General features: G+C 36.4%; 1 long non-coding RNA gene across 1 annotated transcript in view; it reads right to left on the reverse strand.

The window, feature by feature from the left end:
* Window positions 1-333: 333 nt before the first annotated feature.
* LOC118816493 overlaps window positions 334-18,859 on the reverse strand; it is a 115,944-nt gene continuing 97,418 nt past the window's right edge. Inside the window, exons 2-3 of the long non-coding RNA XR_005007874.1 lie at window positions 1,095-1,190; window positions 334-975 (exon numbers count right to left, since the gene is read on the reverse strand). This is a non-coding gene — a long non-coding RNA (uncharacterized LOC118816493). The remainder of the gene's footprint in view (window positions 976-1,094; window positions 1,191-18,859) is intronic.

Genomic DNA, 18,859 nt, shown 5'->3' on the forward strand with positions numbered 1-18,859 from the left:
ACTGAAAACACAAATTGTTCCAGTTGTGAAAGTGTAATTTTTTGACAATCTTCTGTTTTACGAGTCTTCAGCTGTGCAAATGTACAGGGTTGTTAGTCATATTTTGAGCTTAATATTGAGACATATTTCCCATAGTTACTGAATAATTTATATAAGTTACTGAGTCACTCAAATTAGTTACTGTATCATTCATAGTATTTACTAAACAAGTCATAATAGATACTAAATAATTCTTAGCAGTTACTGAGTTATTCAGAGTAGTCACAAAATAATTCATAACAGTCACTGAGTAATTTATTGCATTTACTGAATGATTCATAATAGGTTCTTAATTCAAAGTAGCTACAGAAAAATTCATACTATAATGCAAAAGTTTGGGGGCAAGTACAGTAAACTCAGCAAATAAATAGAACTGAAGTGCTAAAACTTGTAGAAAAAATACCCTGTATTTGTGTTCCCTGTAGAAGATGTTATATTAGATTATTTTGTTTTATTTTCACTTAGAAAATCAACAAAACCTCATCTGAACAGGAGTATTCAAACTTTTGCACATGCCTGAATCATGGTATCATGTACATAATATGCACTGCAATGTCAAATATTAATTATAACAGTGTGTCCATTAAAGTGCACCTAGGAACATGCAAAAGACACTGGATTATGTTTTATCGCTCTTAGTTAGCATAAGGATTAAAAATACATCATCACACAGATATCTTACACTGCAATCTCTTACTATACTGTCAGTGTCTAAAGCATATAGCTGAATAAATATATTGAATATCCTATGACAATTTCAGGTCATTCATAGTTGACAGATATATGTGAAATCACACACAAAAGTTTTTCACAGCATGTGTAGATCTGATTATTGTAGTATTTTATAAAAAGAAATGCTAACATAGCTTTCTCCTTTACAAGTACGTTGGCTGATGAAGTCCGATTCAGGAGTCAGTGGACCCTTCAGTGCAGGCTCTAGAAAAGCAACAATAGAGTTCTTCAGAAGAATATAAGCCTACTTTACACATTTCTCAATTTTTTGACTTTAAGTATTTTTTAACAAATTAAAAACAGACAAACAAAAAATTATATACCACATTTGAACATCCATGTCATCAAGCCATCTTCCATCTTTAAATGACTGGAGCGATGTCTTGACAATCATCATTCCACTAGGAATGTGATCCAATCTGTAGAGATAATTAAATACCCAAGAAAACACATGATACCATTATGCTTGATCAGAATACATCCATTGCTGAGAATCACCATCATGTAGTCAGAGATTACAGGCTATCAATGTAAAATGGAATGCATGTGTTAGCCATCCTCTAGCTCTATATAACTGTTCAGTAATAATTTTGAACAAGAACATTTTTTGGATGGTGGACTATTCTCAACAGCAGCGGTCTTGATGTGTAAAAATCCAGCAACACTGTTAGATCCAACATACGAGTACCATATCAGTGCCTCTATTGTACTGATCTACCACTGTCTAGTCAACAGCAGTCCCAGAAACTGACCAATAATTACAGGGGTTAAAGACAGCTGATAAAATATGCATGACAACATATGGCTACAGCATCTACAGTGGACTATCAAAATGAAGTGTAACTAAACATTTTTACAAGCAACATCGAAAATAGAAAAAGAATACACATAGTCCATTACAAAGCTATTTTCTAGGCCTATTTCTATTTTCCTATTTATCCACCTAAAAAATCTACAATTATTTCTTTCAATAGTTTTTACTGTTAAAACTGCAACGGTTTATGATATCCGTGGGTTTTCCTTACACTTTTTGAACTGATTAGCCTTATGTATTTTAATGTAGCAAATGCACAATATTTCCAATTTAAGGTAAGGGCTGTAAGCATATTCCAAACAAATATGCTTTGGCTGGCACTTTCGGAATGCTTTGAAAAGAATAGTTTGGCTGGCAATTGAATGAAGAGATGTTAAACCTACATATATTTACACTATGATATAGACTATATTTTGATGTCAACAAAGTCATGTTTATCATATATTATATTAATATACTGGATTTTATAGTTTGTTTAAAGCTTTATCATTTTGAGCTTTATCATTTTTAATACTTGGATACAAATCATTTGACCGCCTGAATCTGGAACTCACAGACTAACTGCATATCCAGAATGGATACATCCATGAACTGGATTAACTGGCTAAACAAGATCAAAACAGTCAATAATATTACTGACTGGTTAGCCAGGATCGGTACAGTCATGAACTAGATTAACTGGCTATCCAGAAAAAAAAGTCAATACAGCAAGTAACTGGCTATCCAGGATCAACACTATCAGTAACAGGATTAAATGGCTATCCATGATCAATACAGTCATGAACAAGATTAACTGGCTATCCGGGATGAACACAGGCAATAATATGACTAACTGGCTATCCAGGATCAATATAGTCATGAACTGGATTACCTACCCATCCAGGATCAGTATAACCGTTAACTGGATTAAGTGCTTATCCAGGATCAGTACAGTCATAAACTAGATTAACTGGCTATCCAGGATGAACACAATCAATAAAGTAAGTAACTGGCAATTCAGGATCAACACCATCAGTAAAAGGATTAAAATGTTATCCAGGATCAATAGTCATGAACTAGATTAACTGGCTGTCGAGGATCAATACAATCAATAATATGACTAACTGGCTATCCAAGATATATACAGTCAAAAACCAGATTAATTTATTAATAAGGATTAAAACAGTCAATAATAGGTCTAACTGGCTATCCAGAATGGATATAGCCATAAACTGGATTAACTGGCTATCCAAAATCAAAACAGTTAATAATATGAATAACTGGTTATCCAGCATCAATACAGTCATGAACTGGATGACCTTCCTATCCACGATCAACACAGTCATGAACTGGATTAACTTCTTATCCAGGATCAGTACAGTCATGAACTAGATTAACTGGCTATCCAGGATCAATAGCATCAGTAGCAGGATTAAAGTACTATCCAGAATCAACACAGTCAATAACTGGATAGTAACAATTTATGACTGTATCGACCCTCCAATAAATCTAGTCATCAACGAGATTGACAATCTAGGATTAATACCATCAGTAATAGGATTAAGGACTTTCCAGGATCAATACTGCCAATAAAAGGATTAATTTGCTATCTCAGATTAACACAGTCATTAATTGACTATCCAGGATCAGCAACTATTGGCTACCCTGGACAAGCAGCTCATCATGCTGTGAAAAGTTTGCTAGCACTCTAACTAGATAAGCTTTAGGTAGCTCATAAGTTGATCTGTTAGTTATGTGTGAATGTTGTCAAACATATCCTTAAAACACTTCTTAGTTTTACTGTTCGTTAAACACAACCTAACTAGCAAGATAGCCAGTTAGCAATGCTACATGGTAAGATAACTGACTAGCCTGTATGAGAGACTCAACATTATCTATACACACACACACACACACACACACACACACACACACACACTCTCTATCTGTTAGTTGATGAAATGACTTTAGTAAAATTTTGTACCCATTTGTTTTATCCTAATAGATTTCAGTATAGAAAAAGCTCAGACAATGTATTTGTGGAGTTACCTGTTGCTCTGCACAAGCAGGAGAAGAAAATAAATGATTGTCCAGGATGAGGCGCCACTTATGGAAATCACAGCATGCAACAATGCATACACAATATATGTCTCTAATATTCACAAATCAGATTATTAACAAATTGATTTGATATTAATATTTGTAGCATATTGACATGGTAGAAACAAACCAGCACAATACTGGCAAACCAGCCACATTCACACCTAAACCACTGAGTGTTATTTCTATAAAGCACAAAGATACTGCTAAAGGAGCACAACGCTTAAACTGCCATTAAAGCATATAGTAAAAAAGAAGTGTTTTCAAAGATTTGACAGAGATATGTTCACTTCTTTTACATTCTCCTGTCAGAGGTGAGTAGTTACAACCAGTTTACTCAGTTACTTGTACAAGTACATGGATTTGAAAGATGTATATTTTTGGAGTATTTACAAATACTACTTTTATGTAGGCTCAATTATACTTGTGAGGAAAGAAGTCTATTTGTTACTGAGTCTCATTTACTCATTTATACTTCAATCTCTATGCCAAACATATGCTGGTTCATGCTGTATGTATTAGTGCTGTTATGTCCACTGGAGCTCCGTAGAGAGGCTTTCTGACTACTTCTTTAAAATCCTAGTCTTTTTTTCATTTCTGTTTACTCTTACTTCAGCCTTACTTCTACTTCATTATTTCATAGTGTTAATTGAATATGGCTACTCTACCCACCTCTGTACTCTATTGATTCGAGAGATGTCTGAGTGTTTATTAAGATCTGAAGAACTGCTTAGTGAAGCTGAAGAGAACTGAAGAAGAACTAGAAGACATTGTGGTGGTTGTCTATGAGTGCATTGATGCTATAAGAGGCAATGACTCCAACACAGAGGAGTATATCAGCACAAGTACGAAGCTTCAAATTCACCTTTAGCTATAGGCATTAACATACAATAACACACGATGTACAATAAAACGGGATGAACATTAAGGATTTTCTGTTACGTTGGTAAAGAATGTTCAAAAATTTCTTTTAAAATATAGTTATAGGCTGTTTTTGTGCTTTTTCTCAGTGCACACACCTGATTCAACCCATTAACTAACCAAGCTCCTTGTTCACTGGGTCAGGTGTGTAGAGTAGAGAAACCACAAAAATATGCAGAGTTTCACCAGGACTTAAATGGGAACCCCTCATGTACAGCACAAGCACGTGTATTTTTTATTTATTTATGTCTTGGACAGCCTAAGTGCAATGTTTGCAACTGCATTTGGATCATCACAATCAAACACCACCTATATAACTGCTAAGTTGTTATAAGTTGTAAATTAAGTTGTTTGGGGGGGTCGGCAGAAGAAAGCCTCCATCAAGGCGTCAAGGACCAACAAACTCAAGCCCCTACAGTTTCCTACAAGTTACTAAAACACTGTTCTATGGTCAGGTGAGACCAAAATAGAGGTTTTTGGCAACAAACACCAGAGGTGAGTTTGCCATGGACACAAAGATAGCCAGGCTCAGACTGGAAGCTTAAATTGGGCCATAGTTTGGATCTTCCAGCAGGTCAATAATCCAAATTCAAATGCAAAACGTGTAGTTATCTTTGTGCAAAGAAAGTGTTTGTTAAATGGAAGCCACACATTACAGTGAACACTCTTTCTACCAGTGTTAAGATGATTTTAAACACCATGATTTTAGAAAACTCTGACAGTCCTGTGAGTGTCTGCCCGAAACTGGTCACAATGTCACTAATGCTGACAGCCACAAGCTCTGCTAGTCGTTCAAGAGTCACTTCCACACTCATGTCTAGCTCTGTGTCAGCACCACCAAGTTTAGTCTTTGTTCATCACAAGAAACTGAAAATGGATGATTGTTTTCCGATGATTTTAATTTGTCAGCGTGATGCCATTACGAAAATGATATGTCAAAAGCACTTTAAAGTTCCATATAAAATTCTTCGACATTTTTCACAAAAATGTAAAACATACATATTTTGCATTTGAATTTAAATTGTGTCTTAAACGATGTACACTCACACGAGCAGCACAACTGTAAACACACAATTTAATTAGCATTTTCAAATTTGCCACTGAATTTGGAAAAAAAGCCTAGAATGTGCTGTCATAATATTGGGAGGTGTCTCTCCCAAACACTTAATTTAAAAATATTTCGGGGTAAATGTGTCAACGTCAGTATGTGCCATTACGAACACTTTCTGAAATTATGTAAACAAGGATTTTAATGTTTTATTATTATAATTTTGTAGTGTGCAACTGTCCAAACGGTTGTGTGCAACTGTCCAAAGTTATGTTATTGTTATCAATAGCTTCCTTTAAGTTCTCCTCAATATTAGCTAAAATTGTCATCACTGAATTGTTTGGTAAAGTTTTGTTAGTGTTAAGACTGTATTGGTAGTAACAAAATGGAATGTTCAATTATTAGTTTTAATAAAATAATTATAATATGGTGTCACTCAAAGCAAAAGGATTTCAGTCTCAAGTCCAAGTCAGTGGAGAGTCAAAAAAGCGTTCAACTCTTGAAAGTTTCGGTCGGATGATACATGATTTTGTGAGTTTCATGAAATATTCACTAATATTTCATGAGGTGATCAGTTTGAATGTGTTATCTGTGTAACACTATAATACACTGCAAATATGTTCTGCCACTGGCTGCGCATTGAGTGTCTTGGGGTATGCAAATAAGGCTCATGGGAAATGTGTGTATGGCCCCTAAAGAAATAACCAATTGTGCTTTTGTTTTGTTGTTCCTTAGTTTGAGCATGTGTTACTGGGGTTATTTCTTATCTGGGTGCTGGGTTCAGTGGGTTTTTCATGTCCTGGGAGGGGGGTCACCCCTTCCCCCCACGAGTTCTGTGCATATACGTTCCATTTTCCCCTCGTTCTCAGTAAAGAGAGGTAGAGAAGAGAAAATGACTTCATCTGACTCTTCTTTCGAGCATCACCACAGTATTATTCAATGATATATGTACAGTCATCTATTTCATATAATTTTAAAGAGATAACTGACACAGCTTACTTAAACAGTCTTCGGTCTCTTGTACTGTGAGACAATACTTTGATTTAGCTCTTACAGCTTCTAACAGAGACAAATCAGGGAGAACTGAAAGACTGTACTGTGCTCTGCTTGTTACTCATTAATTCATATATTTAATGAATGTTTCAAAATGAACATGTATTTGAGTGTTACTGAACTGCTTTCATACTGCATTATGTACACTGTGTATGATACATATATACATTATATTTTTAAGGACACTTGAATCTCTATTTAGCAGTTATTGCACACTGTATACATTGTTCTTATACCTTATACCACACACAGACTGTTATACTATATACAGTGCCCTCCACAAATATGCTTACCCCTGGTAAGCTTGAGCTGTTATGGGACGGCAGGGTGGCAGACCCAAGTGCAGAGGAGAAATCCCATGAGAAAGGGTCTTAAATGAATTTAGTGAGGTGGAGGAGTTGTTGACTGTGCGCGTTGGAGTTGCGGTCACCGAGAGCCAGGCTCCAACTGCCAATGTACTGACTGGATGCTGAAAGCAGCGTGCTCAAACAAAGGCTGAACTAAAAAGTGAAATAAAAGATAATCAGAAAACAAAAATTACTTCCTCTGTAATTATGAGAGGAATACAGACTTTATGTTTCACATGTTTGCTCTTTGTTGAGCAAACACCTTCTGTATGGCTTGGAGCCGTTTCTTGCTCAAGCCTTCTTGTGGTTTTTAAGTAATTTTGGGGCAATTTCTTTCTTTTGGTTTTTCCAGCCCTCTTTCCTTTTCTTTTTCCTTTCCTTATTGTTTTTAATACCCACCTGGGCTAAGTACCATACCGGTCACCCCTCTGCAAAGGTGTGACAAAGGGCTGCTGCTTGCCACAGCCTTAAGTAGAGAAGCCCACAGGTGTGCCAGGTTGGGCCTAATCAGCCCGAGGGCCTCTGGGAAATGGAGTTCCCTGAACTTATGGCACCTTGCCGCCATCGCCCTCTGCTGGCGGCTGGCAGTGCAGGCTGGGCCCTTACAGCTGTAAACATAAGCGAGAATCTGACCTTTATTTAAGGAATAATAATTGTAAGAGAAAACTAAATCTTGCCATGAAATAATTTTTTTTCTTAAATCTATGCCATCCCAAGAAATGTAAATCTAACTGAAGTATATTTCCATTTATATTTTATGTATTTAAATTAAATGGTCAGCCATTACGTCCTATTTTACTGGGGAATATATATGAGATGAAACACAGGCCAAATATCCCATCAGTCATCCATCACTATGAGAAAGACCACAGAATACAGCAATAATGTTCAACAAAAGGTTGTTGAGTTGCACAAATCAGGCTACAAGAAAGTATCTAAACAGCATGCCCACTATCAGGGCAATAATTAAGATGTTTAAAATAACTGGAGATGTTAAGAATCTATGGGAAGGGGATGCATGTCTATACTGACCCCACGCACAGTAAGGAGGATTGTTCGAATGAACAAAGAATCTATAAAGATCACAGATGGGGAGTTGCAGACATTAGTTAGTTGGGATCAGTATGTCTCCCAAATCAATCAACCACCACCTATATAACCACAAGTAGTTTCAGGGAGTTGTCAGAAGGACACCTCTGCTGTCAAGGACCAACTCAAACTTGAGCTCCTACAATTTGACAAACCTTACTGGAACTTTCAGTGGGACCATGTTCTGTGGTCAGATGAGACCAAAATAGAGGTTTTTGGCAACAAACACCAGTTTGGACACAAAGATAGCCATGCAGAAAAGTTCCTTATCCCCACTGTGAAGTGTGGTGGTGGATCTGTGATGTGGGGCTGTTTTTCCTCCGAGACCCGGGACAATTTATTCAGATACATGGTATCACAGACTCCATCAAGTACCAGCAGAATTAAAATCAAAATCTGACTACTTCGGCCAGGAAGCTTAAACTCTGCTATAGTTTGGATCTTCCAGCAGGACAGTGATCCAAAGCACACCTCAAAATCAACACAAAAAATGGTTCACTGACCACAGAATTAAGGTTTTGCCATGGACACCCCAGTTCTCTGACATAAACCCCATAGAAAACCTGTGAGATAAGCTGAAAAAGAGATTGTGGACCACATAATCTGAACAATCTGGAGAGACTGTTTATGGAGGAATGGTTTCAGATCCTTTGCCAGGTGTTCTCCAGTCTCTTTAAGCATTAAAGACTCAGAGCTGTAATCTTTGCAAAGGGAGGCTGAACAAAGTGTTAAACAAACGGATACCACATCCCTTTAAAGCCATGCAGAGATTTGAGAAGAATGTTTATTTCCTGTACTTCAAATCAAGGTTAGGCTTTTGTTAATATTTTGGATGAAAGTCCAAAAGGATAAGCAATAAACGATGTTTTTACAGCTTGTTTTGTTCACGTTTACCAGAAGTACCAATAATTGTGGAGGGCACTGTAACATATATTCTATATTTCCTTGAGATATATATATATATATATATATATATATATATATATATATATATATATATATATATATATATATATATATATATATATGGCTGGCTGCAGTGTGTCTGGGGCTGCTGTGTGTTCTCCTGCTGACTGCCATCACAGTGCTGTGGATCAAGTTCATCAACCTGACTACAGAGAGAGACCAGTTACACCAAACTAACTAGAGAGAGAGAGACCAGTTAAAGACCAGTAATAACAACAACAACATGAAAAATGGCATGAACCAATTACAGAAAGAAAAGGAAACGCTTCAGAAGAAACTGTCAGAATTAGGTGAGTAAATAAAGCTCAAGTTAGTGATCATAGGAAACTACTCTGGAATTACTCTGCTAAGAATGATTCACATCCATATTATACAGTTTAATGTTTCATGTCTGTCATGGGTTCCTCAGAGAGTCTATAACTATCCACCACTCCAGCCCTCTGATTACTATCAGCGGCGATTTAACCTGCTTGCGGCCCCTGGAACTACTTGTGATTGGGGGCCCTAAGCTAGAGATAAAATCCATAAAATCAGTATTATGCAGTAAGACATAAAGCTCCCTCCTAACTGATATGGACACATTACACAGGAATCACAAGGCTAACAGAGCCCAAAAACTGAAAGCTGTTGTTTTATATAAAGATACACACAACAGCAGGTGTGATCAGAGACTACCAGCACTGCTCAGTGTCACTGCTCATGAGTGCCACTCATCTATTACTCAACTCTCTATTACTGCATTCTAGACCTGGGCAATATCTTAAAATAATTAGTACGATATTTAAAACAAAACAATTACATTGCTCCATTGAATGAAAATCATGTTTTAAATAATATGTAATGTTGAGTAAATCACTATTTTTTTGAAAACCATTTCATTTTAAAAGTCTGCAAATAAATGCATTTGTAGCTGTTTCTTCTCTTTTTAAGGAGACACACAAAAGTGACTTGTGTGCTAACAGCACCCCCTGCTGGAGAAAATTTAGACTGCTAAATCCGCTCTAAATGACCATGTGCTTTACACATTTTGAAAAATGATTTAAATTAGTCCTTTTCAGCTCTCTTTCCTAACATACAGTTATCACCTTTATAGCATCATCTTCAGTCTACTTGTTAGACATCTGATTAAATTGCCCTATCGCCCATATCTACTGCATTCAGTTACATCCAGAACCAATAACAGATCAATTCCTTTAAAGAACTTTTTTAAAATTTGTAAATTTGCAATTTGTAAAAGACACTGGTTAATTTAGCACATTTTTCTGAAAATGTCATCCACTGAGTGAACACTATTGAACACTGTTTTGCTGTCATATCAGAGATGCTTGGTGACCCTGAAGTCTGCACAATGACATTAAAGCACAGATATTTACAGATGCTTTAGTCGTCCCTTAAAGCCAAAGCAACAACTCCCTGAATATTTCTTACTGTTTTTTGCTACTAAAAAGATGTGAAGGAATTAAATTGAAAAATGTGTGTTTGGCTTTAAGATGGATAAATTACTGAAAAGCCAGATATTTTGAAAATGCGCCACATGTCAGCACTGCTGAACAACAGTGAAGATGTGATAGCTGTGATAGCAGACTGCAGACAGCAACTGCTGTAATAGCAGACTACTTTGACGGTCTTGAAAATCAACATGGTCAGTGCCAGTTCTGCAGATTCTGGAAGAACCTGTCTCTTTAGTAATTAGTAATAGTAATTGCTTTTAATTTAGAGCATTATATCTCAATCCAACAAATTTAAAATCTGAAAGCTGCCTTGTGAATCTGACAACCTAAGCTACATTTTGAAACAACTGCTTGGAGGTTTGTGTGGGAATGTATTTCACATTTTAATGAAATCTTACCAAAAACACAACATCTCTCCACCTCAAAACAGATGGGAAGAGAACACTGTATATGTAAATTAAACTGATTAGAGGAGAGATGTGGTTGATGAATTGAGGTAGGACAGTTTTAAACCTTATTACCATGACTAGTTCATATTCATACTTGGATTATCTTTTATACACAACATTTTAAGGGCTAACTTTCAATGCAATAGAAGTTGCCTCAACACCTATATTAGCTTGCTGGACATCCCATTCCAAAACCATGGACATACATATATATATATATATATACATATATATATATATATATATATATATATATATATATATATATATATATATACACACACATACACACACACACACACACACACACACACACACATACATATATTATGGCAAGCCAAACAGGAAATATTTAATGAACATTGATATATATGGAATGAACATTGATATATATTGAATGAGCATTGATATATATGGAATGAACATTGATATATATATTGAATGAAAGTCACTATTGAAGGGTTGAGGATGGCCAAGAAAAACTGTACATCAATAAATGGGCATTAACAAACTCCAGGTAGAGCTTAAAGGAAGGGAATTCTGATAAAGTGACCAGTATCTATACACATTGATCCTGTGGACAGAGTGACCTGAGAGTGGCTGATATATGATGTGAAGACACAGATGGGTGGAGTTTCAATATATACATAATTTGACATGGTGCGGAAGAAGAGTCAGATGAGGCCATAATTTCTGTTCGAAAAATGCTCTTTTATTGAGAGCAAGGGAAAACAGTGCCAATTGAAAAGCAACTGAAAATTGAGGTAGGTCACTCCTAGCCCTACTCTTTCTTCTGAGGGTTACCAAACACAAACACACTCTCCATAACTCTGAGCTGGACACAAAATAAGAGTAAATACAAACACACTGTAACTGAGGAACAACAACATAGCAACATTAAATAACAATGTAAACAGTCTTTTTTGGGGTTGTGTAAACACACAACCCCAAAAGTCCCTCTCTGTCTAAACAAAACATTTTATGAATTATATTATTTTTTATATATATCATTTTTTCATCTCAATGTTCGATCCATGTACATCAAGGTTTATTCAATATATATAAATTTTCATTCAATATATGTCAAAGTTCACCGTATATATATATATATATATATATATATATATATATATATATATATATATATATATAATATATATATATATATCTCAAAGTTCATTGTATATATATATCAATGTTCATTAAATATTTCCTGTTTGGCTTGCCATAATATATATGGTGGCTTTTTCTCTGATGCACTTCAGAATAGCCATAATGGCTTTAGTAAAAATGTATCTTTTTATCTATATCTTTTTATCTATATTTACAGTAAAACAGGATGATTTATAGTTAATACAATGTGGGTCTATTTTTTGAAGAAATACATTATGGACACCTCATACAGCTATTATTATCTTAACCTCTTATTCTCCAGGGTATATTTTGGTTTTTCCATCTGAATTTATATGATCAAATCATAAGGCAAATTATTCAGTAACTGCATTAAATAAATGCTATTTTTTATTTTATTTATTTATTTTTTTAAAGCTTCCCTCAAATTAACAGAACATGTTTTATGATCATGCACATATTGCTATATGCTTACAATTTACTGCTGAAAGCCAAAAATCTTAGACACTCTTTGTATTATTTTATTAAAATAATTTTTACAGAGCAGATCACTGAAGAGACGCCATCTGTTTATAGTTTATAGCCCAGATTTGTGGAAAAATGGGTCGACTTTCAGTAGACAATAAATTGTGAGTTCAACTTCTTATAAGGGTTTAAAATTACATTACCCATCTATTTGACTGGAAAGAAGACAGTTACAGCTCTCATATGACACCCACTTTTTCAATGTAGCTTATGAAATATGAAAGTTATGAAGAATGACAAAGTGCATTTTGGAACCACCGGTGGTTCCAAGGAGTTTAAGAAGATTGTTGTTTTGCTCTGCCCACTTTTCATCTCGAAACAACAATATTTTAAGCCTTAATACAAGAGATTATTTTGGTAAACTGAATGTCTTTTTACCATTGAAAAGGAATTGGGAACTTTATTTGCTAATTGTTCTCTCTATTGATGTGTTGAATTTTCATATTAGTTTAGCTTTTAAACTGGAGTGGGCAATTGCAGAATATAAGAGCGCAATAAAAATATCACATTGTATCACATATCGTGTAGTCAATGTAATTGCGCTTTGAGTAATTGCACATTGAGACTACTGAGACAAGCTTTATTGCACTATGTACATGTGAATATTTAGAACCTGAACTGATATCTCAAAATGTCTGCATGATTCAGAGTGGTTTAATATGAAATGGTTCACTGTAGAAAAACGTACTACCTTGGTTTTCTTTTCAGTGGTGGTGAGTGGAACCAGGTTGCACTGTCTATATTCTTGGCTGAGAAGTTTCTCCAAGGAATCTTTAGTAAAGGAAAAGGTTCTGTTTAGAACCATGAGTTCTATATGGAACCATTTTATGCTTAAAATGGTTCTTTGCACAATGCAAAGGTTCTTCATGATGATAAAGATTGTGTTCTATATGGTCCTATATAGAGCATTTTTGAAAATCGTTCCATATATCACCAAAAAAATGGTCCTCCTATTGTTACAAGCTTGACATCATAACAATAGAAGAACGCTTTTTGGTGTTATATAGAACTAATTTTCAAAAAGGTTCTAAATGGAACCCTATACAAAATTTCCATCAATCTGAAGAACAACTTGACCATGCAAAAGAACCATTTTAGCATGAAATGGTTCTACAGAGAACTCACAGTTCTAAATAAAACCTTTCCCTTTACTAAAGAACCCTTGAAGAACGATCTCTTAAGAGTGTACAAAACAAATATTGCCATTTTTTGCTATCCACAATGTCAGCTTCACATCTCCAGAGTTTTTATAGTGAGTAGTAAAACAGTGGTCTCATTTAAGATTTACATTTTTCTTTTGGGACTATTTTGCCTTAAATGGCCCTGCATGTCCCTCTCTGCCATGAATGTACTATTAAAAATGTCATAGATTAAAATCTAATCTCAAATCTATTGTAAAACTGTGTCTCAGACATCAGGCAGCATATTTCATGTAGCTGTTTCATGTAATGATTTTCCATGATGTAGCTTTTAGAACCATTGTGAACAATTCTGACAGGTGAGAGAGAGAGAGAGAGAGAGAAAATATTGCACACCACTCTTCTTTAGCTGTTATCTGATCACATTATTCCATACTGTACTATGTCAGGAGTTCATCAGTAAAGCATTTGGCAGCACTGACACTTGGATTGGTCTGACAGACAGCCAAACAGAGGGGGTCTGGAAGAGACCACTTAACTGAACTCTGCTTATGATGCACTTATTGACTTATTCTTATAAGGTCTAGAGGTGTAATAGTGAATATAATCTGATTCTCTGTGTTTCAGGTTCTGGTTCAAGGGGGAACCCAATGATTATAATAGAAATGAGGACTGTGCTGTATCTGGCTATAGAGATGCTGGATCTGAACGTGTATCAACCTGGGCTGATTATCCCTGTAGTAACCGTTTAGTTGGAATCTGTGAGAAAAGTTTAGTTTAGTCTACATGAGAGTGAACAGCAACTGATTTGTCTATACATTTAACACTATATATTATATATTTTACACTGTAGACTTACTCGCACAGCATTTATCTGATCAATATTTTTGAAAGAATATGGATTCAGGTGCAGCAAAGATAACAGTAAACTTTTTAATTCTACCTGAACCCTTGTTCTCAAAGAATCGAGCCTTCGCCAAGTCCTGAGCCATCAGTTACTGTCTGACAAGGGTTCAAGCTCTGGCATGTTAACTACTAACACCTGGCAAACACACATGAACACATGGCTCACTGCAGCTTAGACTTCCTTTCTTTGCAGTCTTTAGCTTATATACCTCCTTAGCATTAACTGCCTAAATTAGACTATTTCATAAAATAACACATTAAACAGTATAATACTGAATAATTCAACAGTTTTTGAAAACTATTTCACCTCATTTTGTAACTCAAACGTGTCTTTGGGAACAGCTTCTGGTGTGACTATCCTTGATTCTTACTCAAAATTATTTAAATTAAATTTTTATACTTGTTTACTGTTTACCCTCAGGAGTGTGGTCTGTCTCCTCTCCTTTATATTATGTACACCAATAAGGGTTAGAACAGTTGTGAAAATAGGCCAATATGTGTTAACATGGAGAGAACGAAAGTCATGTATCTGGTTCTTTTAGAACTGTTTGTCCCAGTGGTGTTTGCAGGGTGGGTGACTGAAGTGACACTTAAGCCCTCATTACATGGGCCATTGTCCACTCTGCTCTGTCTACTGTCTCTAGACCGTTGCAGATATAGCCTGGTACAGACAGAGGACTGTCAAAATTACACTACAGAGAGCTAATAAAGGATCAAATGCCTCTACTTTATACGCCACACACAGTGAGCAAGACTCTTGGGTTCGTTCTGGTATCCGCTCGTTACGTGTTGGTCGTGCAGTGTCAATGTGGTTTCCACTACATTTACAAGATACACATGATCCGGTATATACACACCACTTTTGCTGCCTGAAAGCTCCGGCACGGTCGGTGAATCTTATCATTAACAACACTATGTGAGAAATCACAGCAAAGAATGATAAAAGTGAAACATACTTATCTACAATCTACAACTGACAACTGGTCCTCAGTAAGGCCAGCTACAGCAGTTTCACTGTCAATGGCACTCTACTGCTGCTGCCTTGTAAAAAGCGGTGAGAAGAACCAAGAGCATGCATAAGAGAGAACATGTGAAAGTGTGCAAACTTTATAGAGGCGTTTTCCTTCAAATAAAATCTACTGACATTTAGGCCTTAAATGTGTAGCTGTTATGAACCCAGAGATAAACCTGCCCTGTCTAAGGAACAGACTGCATGTACTGTGAAGTATCGCAATTACTTTCAAGAACTGAAATTGCAGGAAGCAGGTGCTACAGGCTGACTACACAGAATAAAATGAAAGTTTTAAATAAGAGTAAGTCACATCGGTCTGTATCCATTCCTCACCAACAGGAAACATTGCAGGAAGCAGATGCTACAGACTGGGGTGGCTGTGGGTTCTGCTGACTGCCACTACAGTGCTGTATATAAAGTTTAACCACCTGGCTACTCAGCGAGACCAGCTAAAATTCCTCAACACAGGGTTTCAGTGGGCTAAAGTGTAACGCGGCTGTTTACATTTCAATTTTCCTGCTAAATTGTTGTTTTTCCCCTTTAACAGGCATCTAAAATTAATTTAGCTTAATTAACTTAGTAGATGGAGGAGTAATTACGTCAGAGAAAAATATGATCTAGTATGTCACAATGTGTGGTCTGGCATTGAAATGCTTATCTGAGTGGAAGGCAGGCCGTTTTTGATTATTATTGAGATTAATGATGAATGTCTGGGGGGCAGTGGGCGTGATATCCTCTCTCCCTCTTTGCTTACTCACCTACTGCTCCACTGCTCGCTGCAGCGCTCCCACACTGAAGCCTTCAGCAGTTTCATTTTTGTTGGCCTTTCTCACCAAACCCCACCAACGTGCCCTGCTGTCAAGACTTCTTGCGCGGGCCTCCAGCCTCACCGCTGGCCTTGGCGTCCAGTATCACCGTGCATTCTTCGCAACAACACTGTCAATCCACTCCACACTGTAATGCCAGTATGTCGAGGGTTGGCACGACAATACATCAAATCTAGTTAAGCATTTAAAGAGAAACCATGCCAATATGCACGCAAGCACAAAGAAGCAAACTACCACAGGTCAGCAACAATCCTTAGAAGATGCTTTTCATAGATGTGACAAATGTGTCCTCAAGTGAAAGCAATAACTGAGAAATAAGTTGAATTCATCATTTTGGATGACCAACCCTTACTGGTTGTTGACAATGTGGGTTTTCGTTGACTGACTGAACATTTAGAACCAAGATACATGTCTCATTGGCACTATCTAACTGAGACAGCTTTACCACAGGTCTACAAGTGAGTTTATGAACATTTAAAGGAGTGCCCCACTGGTCAGCATCACCACAGACATTGAGTTTGAACATGTGTCTGATGACACGATTAATTTTGAGTGCTTCTTGGGTGGAAAAGGATTTTACTGAAAAGCACAGTTCTGCAAGCTCAACAGTTCATATACTGGATAATATACTGTGAACACTATTGTGGTAGCTTTCGAAGACAAGCTTAAGGAATGGAATATTCTGAAGAACCATATATATGCAGTGTTGAGAGACGATGGAAAGAACATGAAGGCCATGAATGATTTGTAGCTACCTAGTTTAGGATGTGTTGCTTGTCACTAAAAGCTCTTTCTTCATGAAGGTCTCTCGTCATAACACACCACGGGTGATGCACTGGCTAGTGGGCTATTTCAATAAATCTTTGCTAGCATACTCACATCTGGGGGATATTCAGACTGACCTGACAATGCTTGTGATACGACTGCAACAAGTTGTACAAACCAGATGGAACTGTTCTAGTGCCCTTTGAGGAAGTCTTCGTCTGCCTCAGCTAATGACGTGATCCCTGCTGTCACTGTACTCAGCTGCAACTCTACTGGATCTTAAATACAAAGACAAGTCGGTATTTACCAACTTATGTAGTCATAGCATACGTTTCCTCAGTTTTTATAAAGTAGCTATGGGCCTATAAATAAAACTGTTCTTGACAAGTTATCCAACCTTGTAGTTTTTTAAAAAAATAAGGAAATATATTTTTTAGAACTTACAGAATTCAGCCTTTTTAGTATGAAGTCCTCCATTGCTTAAGAAAAGTGTTGGTACAAAAATATATTGCTGTCTTTGACTGATCATGAATTATCAGGCATTTCGATATAGGTTTTTTGTTATAGGTACATCACAAGCTGAGACACCTTGCAAAAGGCAAAGATTACCCTGACACATATGGTTGAGAAGATGGAGGAAAAAGGTCCTGTTACTGCCTTATCTGAGGCAGTTTAAAAAAAATAAATAAAAACAAACCAACACACCATTTAGATGTAGGAAATCTGCACAAAAAGCTGTCTTGGCATATTTGATGAAATCCTGAGGCAAAATAATAAAAAAACTGTCACTGTTCAAATACAACAAACAGTCAGGTCTTTTTGTAAGTTTTTCTTGCCAGTGTACTTTTATGAACTTTAATCTATTTGAGATATCCATCCTCCAGCCCTTCAACTATAGTCAGTTTCTCACCATAGAACCACTCTTGGCTGGACATTCTTGGGTAGCAGACCACTCTCAGCCTAGCAGTATGTGTGTAAAATCCCCACCAATGTTGCTGGTGCAGACACACTCATGTTAATCAAGACATGTCTGGACCAACATTGTTGGTGGGGATTTCACACACGTTAGTATCACTCTTGAGCATGTTGCTAGTTCTCAGCGTTGGCCTGCGCATACAGGTAAATTAGGTAACTTTTTTACTTGTAACTTCATAGTAAATTCATAGTAGCTGCTAGTATTTACTTAATATGATCTTAAGATTAATATCTGAATAATAAGCCAGTGGTTTAAGGGGTTAGCTCTTTTTAAACAGTAAAACGTAAAAACAGTAAAAGGAGAAAGAGAGGCTTTACTATTAGAAACACAATCCAGGTTTGTGGTCAATAAACAGGCATAGGTCAAATCCAAAAAAGACAGACAACACAGAAAGACAAACATAACAGAAGGCAAAATATGCAAAAAGGGTCAGGCAAAAGGCAGAGTCGAATAACAGGCAAAAAACGGTTATACACATGAAAGATGCAGGAAAACGCTCACTAGATCCACAAAGATACAATACCTCACAACTAGTCTATGCTAAAGCCCGGGCTTATATACTAAACTATACCGGTCATATGCCAACAAGA

Source organism: Colossoma macropomum, unplaced genomic scaffold (genome assembly GCF_904425465.1).
Source record: "Colossoma macropomum unplaced genomic scaffold, Colossoma_macropomum, whole genome shotgun sequence".
NCBI lineage: Eukaryota > Metazoa > Chordata > Actinopteri > Characiformes > Serrasalmidae > Colossoma > Colossoma macropomum.